The sequence below is a fragment of the Elephantulus edwardii genome, unplaced genomic scaffold, assembly GCF_000299155.1.
Source record: "Elephantulus edwardii isolate Elephantulus edwardi_28Jun2011 unplaced genomic scaffold, EleEdw1.0 scaffold00285, whole genome shotgun sequence".
Classification (NCBI taxonomy): Eukaryota; Metazoa; Chordata; class Mammalia; order Macroscelidea; family Macroscelididae; genus Elephantulus; species Elephantulus edwardii.
Genome location: NW_006400035.1, coordinates 2,934,556 through 2,942,591, shown reverse-complemented (window position 1 = coordinate 2,942,591; position 8,036 = coordinate 2,934,556). Strand labels below are relative to the sequence as shown.

At 40.0% G+C, this 8,036-nt stretch overlaps 1 pseudogene; it reads left to right on the top strand.

The window, feature by feature from the left end:
* LOC102858861 overlaps window positions 1-8,036 on the top strand; it is a 157,739-nt pseudogene that overhangs the window by 65,033 nt on the left and 84,670 nt on the right.

Genomic DNA, 8,036 nt, shown 5'->3' with positions numbered 1-8,036 from the left:
AAAAAAAACAACAATAACAATAAGACTTCCAATACAATATTGAATAAGAGAGGTGATAATGCACATCCTTGCCTAATTCCTGTTCTCAAGGGGAATGTCTTTAATCTCTCACCATTGAGAACAATGTTGGCTCTCTGGTTTGCATATATACTTTTTACTATGTTGAAGAAATTTTCCTTTAATCCTACTTTGTTGAGTGTTTTATTCAGGAAAAGAGTGTTGGATTTTGTCAAAGGCTTTTCTGCATCAATTGATAAGAACATGTGGTTCTTGTTCTTTCTTTGTTAACATGGTGAATTACATTGATTATTTTTCTTACATTGAATCATCCTTGCATACCTGTTATGAATCCCACTTGGTCATGGTGAATTATTTTTTTGATGTATTGTTGGATTCTATTGGCCAGGATTTTATTCAGGATTTTTGCTTCAAAGTTCATGAGAGATATTGGCCAATAGTTTTCTATTTTGATGGTATATTTACCTGGCTTTGGTATCAAGGATGTATTTGCTTCATAGCATGAGTCTGGGAGAATTCCATTTTTTTCTATTTGCTGAAATAGTTTATGTAGAATTGGTGATAGATCTTCTCTGAACATTTGATAAAATTCACTTGTAATATCATCTGGTCCAGGACTTTTTTTAGCTCGAAGTAGTTGTTTTATTACCTTTTCAATTTTTTCTTTTGTAATGGGTCTGTTCAGGTGTTCAGTTGCAATTAGTGTCAGTTTAGGTAGATTGTGCATTTCTAAGTATGTGTCCATTTCCTCTAGGTTTTCATATTTGAGTCTATTTTTTTTATAATATTCTAATGTTAACCTTTTTTTTAGTTGGTTCTGTTGTGTCTTGCCCATTTCATCTCTTATTCAGATTATTTGTGTCTTTTTCTTTGTTAGTTTTGCTAGTGGTTTGTCAATTTTATTGACCTTTTCTAAGAATTAACTGTTAATTTTGTTGATGGTTTCAATTGTTGTTCTGTTTTCTGTTTCATTTATTTCTGTTCTAAGTTTTATAATTTCAGGTTTTTTTAGAGAGTGTTGGGTTTTCTTGCTGCTCTTTTTCAGTTTGTTGCAGATGTTGGGTTAGAGAGTCAATGGTAATTTTTCCCTGCCTTTTGATGTTTTTGCTTATTGCTGTAAATTTACCTCTGATTACTGCATTAGCTGTTTCCCATAGGTTTTAGTAAGTGGTGTTTGCATTGTCATTTGTTTCAAGAAACTTTTTCATTTCATTTTTTTATTTCTTCTAGTACCCACTCATGTTCAAGCAAGGTGTTGTTCAGCTTCCAAATTTTTTCTCCTTTATCCCCTTGTTATTAATTTCTAGTTTTGTAGCATTGTGATCTGAGAAAATGCTTTGTGTTATTTCTGTGTTTTTTAATTTATTGATGCTTGCCTGTGACATGAAATGTGATCTATTCTAAAGAATTTTCCACGCACATTGGAGAGGAAGATATACTGGGGGCTTTGGGGAGTGTGTGTGCATTTGCCTATAAATATCTATGAGGTCATTTATTGTGTGGTTTAATTCTTGAGCATCTTTGTTGAGTTGGTTTTTTTTTCTGGTAGTTCTATCTTTTCTTGAGAGTGGTGTATTGAAGTCTCCAACTACTTTTTCAGTTACTCCAACTTCCTTTTTCAGTTTATTAGTGTGTTTTATATATTTTGCAGGTCTTTCATCTGGTGCATAAATATTTATTATTGTTATGTCCTCTTGTTCTATTGACACTTTAAGCATTATGTAGTGACCTTCCTTGTCTGTTGTAATGGTTTTTTCATTCAAATTTATTTTATCAGTGATTAATATCGCTACTCCTGATTTTTTCTGGTTTCCATTTGCTTGGTATATTTTCCCCCACCCTTTTATTTTTAGTCTTTCTTTATCTTTATTTTTCAGGTGTGTCTCTTGTGGACAGCATATTCATGTGTTTGGGTTTTTTTTCCAATCTGCAACTCTTTTTCTCTTTAGTGGTGCATTCATACCATTCACATCCAGTGTGATTATTGAAAGGCAGGGTTTTATTGCTATCATTTTGTTGAGTTCTTTTTGGTGTTGTTGCTAGTTATTTTGGTCCACCTTGCTTACTCTGGCACCTCTCTAAGAAGGACATCTCTGTGTTTCCTGCAATGTTGGTCTTGTCTTTACAAATTCCCTTAGGTTCTGTTTTTTCTGGGAATATCTTGATATCTCCTTCATATTTGATGGATAATTTTGCTGGGTACAGTATTCTTGGTTGACAATTATGTTGAGTGTTTGATATATGTCTTTCCACTGTCTTGTTCACATGGTTTCTACTGAGATCAGCATTTAATATTATCTGCTCTCCCTCATAGGTTACTCTTGGTTTCTCCCTCGCTGCTTTCAGAATTTTCTCCTTATCTTTGGTTATGGCAAATTTGACTATGATATGCCTTGGTATTTTTCTTTTGGGGTCTGTCCTATATGGTGTTTGCTTAGCTTCTTCCACAACTTTTTCAGTGCTTTTATTTGCTTCTTCCTGTTCTGGGATTCCGATAATGAGCATGTTATTTCTCTTGATGGTGTCCCACATTATTCTTAAGTTTTCTTCTTTTTCTTCCTTTTTTATTCTGCTTTTTGCTCTAGCAGATCAGTGGTGACAATTCTACCTTCTATTTTGCTGATTCTGTGTTTCCATATCTTCAATTCTGCTCATGTGTCCCTCCATCATGTTGACAGCATCTGAACCATTGGACCTCATATTTTGGATCATGGTTTCTTATTTTTCCAGTGCCACTAATTGCTCATTTGTTTAATCTGCATTTTTCTGGATTGTTGTTTAAGCTCCTCCTGGTTTTTGCTTAAAGTGTCCTGTTATTCTTCAAGTTTGTTTTTCACTAATTTAAAATATTCAATCATTATGCTTTTCAATTCTGTGTCAGAAAGTTCATGAGACTTTCTGGCTTCAGAAAATCCATATATACTGTGTCACCTTTTGGGGATAACATCTTGCTTTGTGCTTGTATAGGTTGTGGGATAAATTGCTTCTTTCAAGACATTGTAGGTTCTTGATCTGAAAACAATGCCCTAGCAATTGATTGGGCAGCTACCCCACCTGTGTTTTTCTCTGAACTCCTGACTCAAGGGAAAGTTCACTTCAGGGCCTATGAGAGCAGCCTTTTGTAGCTAAGTCAGATCAAGGTGCTCTGGATTAAAGGCAAATTGACTGACTGGACATGTAGGCACAGGTTTGGAGCACAATGAGGGGCAGGGCAGACACGGGGCTTGGGGTTGACCACAGAGATGGGTTAGCTACTTGCAGGGACCTAACTCAGATTTCAGCTTTCTGGTTGTACTCACAAGTGGGGTCCCTACTCAAATTCCATTTGTTGGTCTCCCACCCAGTGGCTCTCACTCAGTGGTTCTCACCCAGCAGCTCTCACCCAGGTACCCTCAACCAGCGTCCCCTGCCCCACCAGGGCGCTGGGTACAGTGGAGCTTAAGAAAACTCAGTCAAATTCCCACTGCCCTGCTCGTTTCTGGCTGGTCTGCAGAGTCCAAGAAAACTCTGTCAAATTCTTACCAGCCCACCCAATCCTGGGTGGTTGGTGGGGCCTAAGAAAACCCAGTCAAATTCCAACGTGCTCACTTGATCTTAATGTGGCTTAAGTAAACTCAGTTTCCAGCTAACCTGCTTTCTCCTGGCAGGTGGGTCCCACAGCAGCTTGGCTGGTGGCTTCTGCTGGGACCAGCGGCTCACTGCTGTAGCCACTCACTCACGGTAGCTCCCAAACTAATTATTTTAATAAAAGTTCTGACTCAAGTTCCTACTTTCCACGTTGTGCTACGTCAATCTCTATGTGCTGTGTCAGTCTCTCTGGTGGCCCGTTTTAATGCAGCTTGCTGCTCCTTCAGCTCCTCACACTGCTTCTTCCGCCGCCGCCATCTTAGTTCTCTAACAATAGACTTTTGAAGCCCTGTTTCTCAGAAGTAGATTGCCAGTATTTTAATTACTGGTGTCATGTCTTCCAGCAACACATAAACTACCACATTCATGGCAAACAGATAGAAAGTTGTAGCATTATTTTAGCATGTTTACAAACTGGATTTTAAGGTTTTCAGTGTCTGTTTAGACACGCTTTTCCTTTTCCTGGCTAAATTTCCACAGAAAAAATGTTGTTGTTATATGCCGTTGAGTCGCTTGCAACTCATAGTACCTTACGTACATAGCAACCTTATGTACAACAGCCCTAAACCCTGCCCTGTCCTGTGCCAGTCTCGCTGTCTCCAACACACCCACCCCGATTACCCCAGTCACTAAATCAATCCAACTCATAGAGGGTCTTCCTCTCTTGCGCTGTCCCTCCACACTCCCAAGCATGATGTCCATCTCCAAAGACTGGTCTCTCCTTGCAACATGTCCAAAGTGTGTCATATGAAGCCTCAGAATCCATGCCTCCAAGGAGCAGCCTGGTTTAACCCTCTCCAGGATAAATCTGTTTGCTTTCTTAGCAGTCCATGGTACATTCAATACTCTTCTCCAGCACATAGCTCAAAGGCATCAGTTCTCCTTTTCTCCTCCCTAGTCATTGTCCAACTCTCTGACACATAACAACTGATTGCAAAGACCATGGCCTGTATCAAGCATACCTTAGTCTCCAGAGTGATAACATTGCTCTTCAGTACTTTGGAGAGTTCCCTACCAGCAGACTTTCCCTTTGCAATATGTCTTTTAATTTCCTGGCTGCTTGCGCCAAAAGTGTTGACTGTGGAGCTAGCAAACTAAAGCTGTGAACAATCTCAATCTCTTCACCATCCATTCTGATGCTGGGAATTGGTCCAGTTATGAGAATCTTTGTCTTCTTTATATTGAGCCTCAATCCATAGTGAAGGCTGCAGTTCTTGACCCTCTGCAGCAAGTGTGTCAGGTCCTTCTCAGTTTCAGCAAGCAGGGTTGTGTCATCTGCATAACGCAGATTGTTGATGGATCTTCCCCCAATCCTGATGCCACACTTCTCCTCATAGAGCCCAGCCTCCTGCATAATCTGTTCTGCGTATAGGTTGAAAAGGTATGGAGATAGTTCACATCCCTGGTGTACACCCTCCCCAATTTTGAGCCATGCAGTGTTTCCTTGCTCACTTCTGATAAATGTACTTGTTTTTAAAAGAAACAAATGCACTATTTCATAAAGCAGGAATCTAATATTTTTAAATTATCAATCTCAAAATCCCATTGTGTTTGAGTCAGATCTGACTCAGATCTGACTGTGCAGCAGGTTTATGGAGACTGTGAATTACATGGCTTCCTACAGAGTCCCTGGTAGGTTGCAATGGCAAGAGAGGCCTTCGGGTGGATGGTACAACTTCCTACACATTAAGCCACTAGAGCTCTGTCTGGTATCCCAGAAATGTCCACTCCTGTGTTCTTAGATCTGATTAAGACATGCGTATTATATTGAATATTTCATCAACATTGCTCACTCATTTTGTGTCTGTTCTTTTGTTTATGTTTGCTTAGATCCCTTCCTGGTGCCACAGCAGCTGAGTGTGCATCCAATCTGAAGAAAATCTACACAGTGCAAACAGTTCAGGTAAAATGAAGAGGATCAGTGTGCAGGCCTAACAAGATGTGTGTTAAGCACTTATTCTCGTAAACAGCCAGTGAGCCCAGGGGTCGGTGAACATGCTGATTTCCATGTTAATTGTGACCAACAACCCTCCATTCATTTATTCTCAAGATCAGCTGAGCACACTCCTTACGTGATCTGGTCTTGGTGATCTGTTTGATTTTTGTCTGCTGCCTAATTCATCTATAAGGGAACACTGGCAACATAGTGCAGTATATGTTCCCTCGTCAACGGAAAGGTCAGTGGCCATCCCACAGGAGAAAAAGGTAGACTTCCTGCCATAAAACTTGTAGGATCAGAAACCTGATAGAGGGTCACTGTGACTCTGGGTGGTGGGGATTACCCATTTGTAGACCAAGCAGGAGGCAGACTGTGGGATAGGTTTGAGACATCTCTTCATCTTCTTGTTGAAATTCTGGTTCTACTCTGGGCCACAGTTTCTCATCTGGAAGAAAAAGTGGAACTCATTCTTCAGGACGGTTGAAAGTAACAGGCCATATAGGGGGAGCAGGATAGTGTGGGGCACTGACATCTTCACATTCCAGTGCTTTCATTCCTGAATTGGGTAATCATCATAGCTGTTAATTTCTAAAAAACTGAATAAATTTCTGTAAACTTGTAGAGTAAGAATACTGATCTCCATGTGGTTTTGAGGAATGAATAAGATACAGTTTACACTGTGTGTAGCTATACATAGGGAGTTCTGGCAGCATAGTCTATAAGGAGTTGTGTAGGTAACCCAAAGACTGCACCTTTTTAATCCCCAGCAACTCCATGGGAAAAAGATGGGCAATATCCTTGGAAGCCAATCAACCTTGGAAGCCTTCTGGAGAGCCAGTTGTGACTATATGAGCTGGTTCTGACTCAGTTTCAATGAGTGGTTTGATTTTTTTAAGTTTATGTATTATATAGTATATCCCAGAACATTTGATTGTGCCAATGTAAAACCTATCTTTGAACCAGAAGGCAGTCATCAGAACAGAGCAAGGAGATACTGCATGATTAAAAATTGGGAAAGTTGTATGCCAGGGATGTATTCTGTCTCCATACCTTTTCAATCTATGTGCAGAACATATCATCTGGGAGACTCGGCTGTATGAGGAGAAATGCAGCATCAGAATTGGAGGAAAATTTATCAACAACCTGCATTATGCAGATGACACAACCCTGTTTGCTAAAAGTGAAGAGGACTGAAGCATTTGCTACAGAGGGTCAAAGACTGCAGCCTTCAATATGGATTGAAGCTCAGCATCAAGGAAACAGAGATTCTTACCACTGGGGCAATTGGCAGCATTATAATAGGTGCTGAAGCGATTGCGATTGTTAACAGCTTTTGTTTGCTTGGCTCTACAATCAACACTCTTGGTACCAGCAGCCAGGAAATCAAGAAACAAATTGCATTGGGAAAATTGGCTGTCAGGGACCTCTCCAGAACACTGAAGAGCAACAACATCAGTCTGGAGACTAAGATGTGCCTGATCCAGGCCATCGTCTTCACAATTGTTTGCTATGCATCAGAGACCTGGACAATGACTAGGGATGACAGAAAGAGAATTGATGCCTTTGAGCAGTGGTACTGGAGAAGAGTGTGGATAGCCAGGAGAACAAACGGGTTCATTCTGGAGAAGGTGATGCCAGGCTGCTCCTTAGAGGCAAGGATTCTGAGGCTTCATCTGACATATTCTGGGCATGTTGCAAGGAGGGACTAGTCCTTGGAGAGGGACATCATCCTTGGAAGAGTGGAGGAATGGAGAAAGAGAGGGAGACTCTCGATCAAATACAGTGATTGGGGTAATGAGGGTACGTGTGTCAGAGACGATAAAGTTGGCACAGGATAGAGCAGGTTTCAGGGCTGTTGTTCATAAGGTCACTATGAGTTGCAAGTGACTCAATGACACATAACAACAACAAGAAGAAAAATCTATATTTTGGTTGTTTTTTAAATATACATTAGTTTGCTCACAATGTTCATATGCATTATGTTTCACACTATTCTTTCTTCATTTCATGTTTCATACAATAATTTCCATGCATTATGTTTTATAAAATCAACCCCCTTAACTATCATTACCCACTCTTTTCAGGTCTCTGCTGGATCTTTCCCATTTCCTTCATTCCCTCCACCCACCAAACTATGCAACCCTCTGTTTTTGCCCCTATCCATAATCCCTCTGTACCCACCCCTTACCCCTTTGTATCCCCATACATATTTTACTGGTTATACTTCTATTTTTACAATAATGGTTTTATGAAGTATTTGTTCTTATGAGATTGATTTAGTTCCCTCAAGATATGCTATCTAGTCTCTGCCAAGTTATGTAGTATTTTTCAAAATCATTGCTCCTGAGTGCTGCATAGCTTTCCATTGTGTGTATGTACCACACAGTGTTTCAATCCATTCAGTTGAAGTTGGACTTTTGGGCTGTTCTTGTGATGGTGAATAACACTGCTC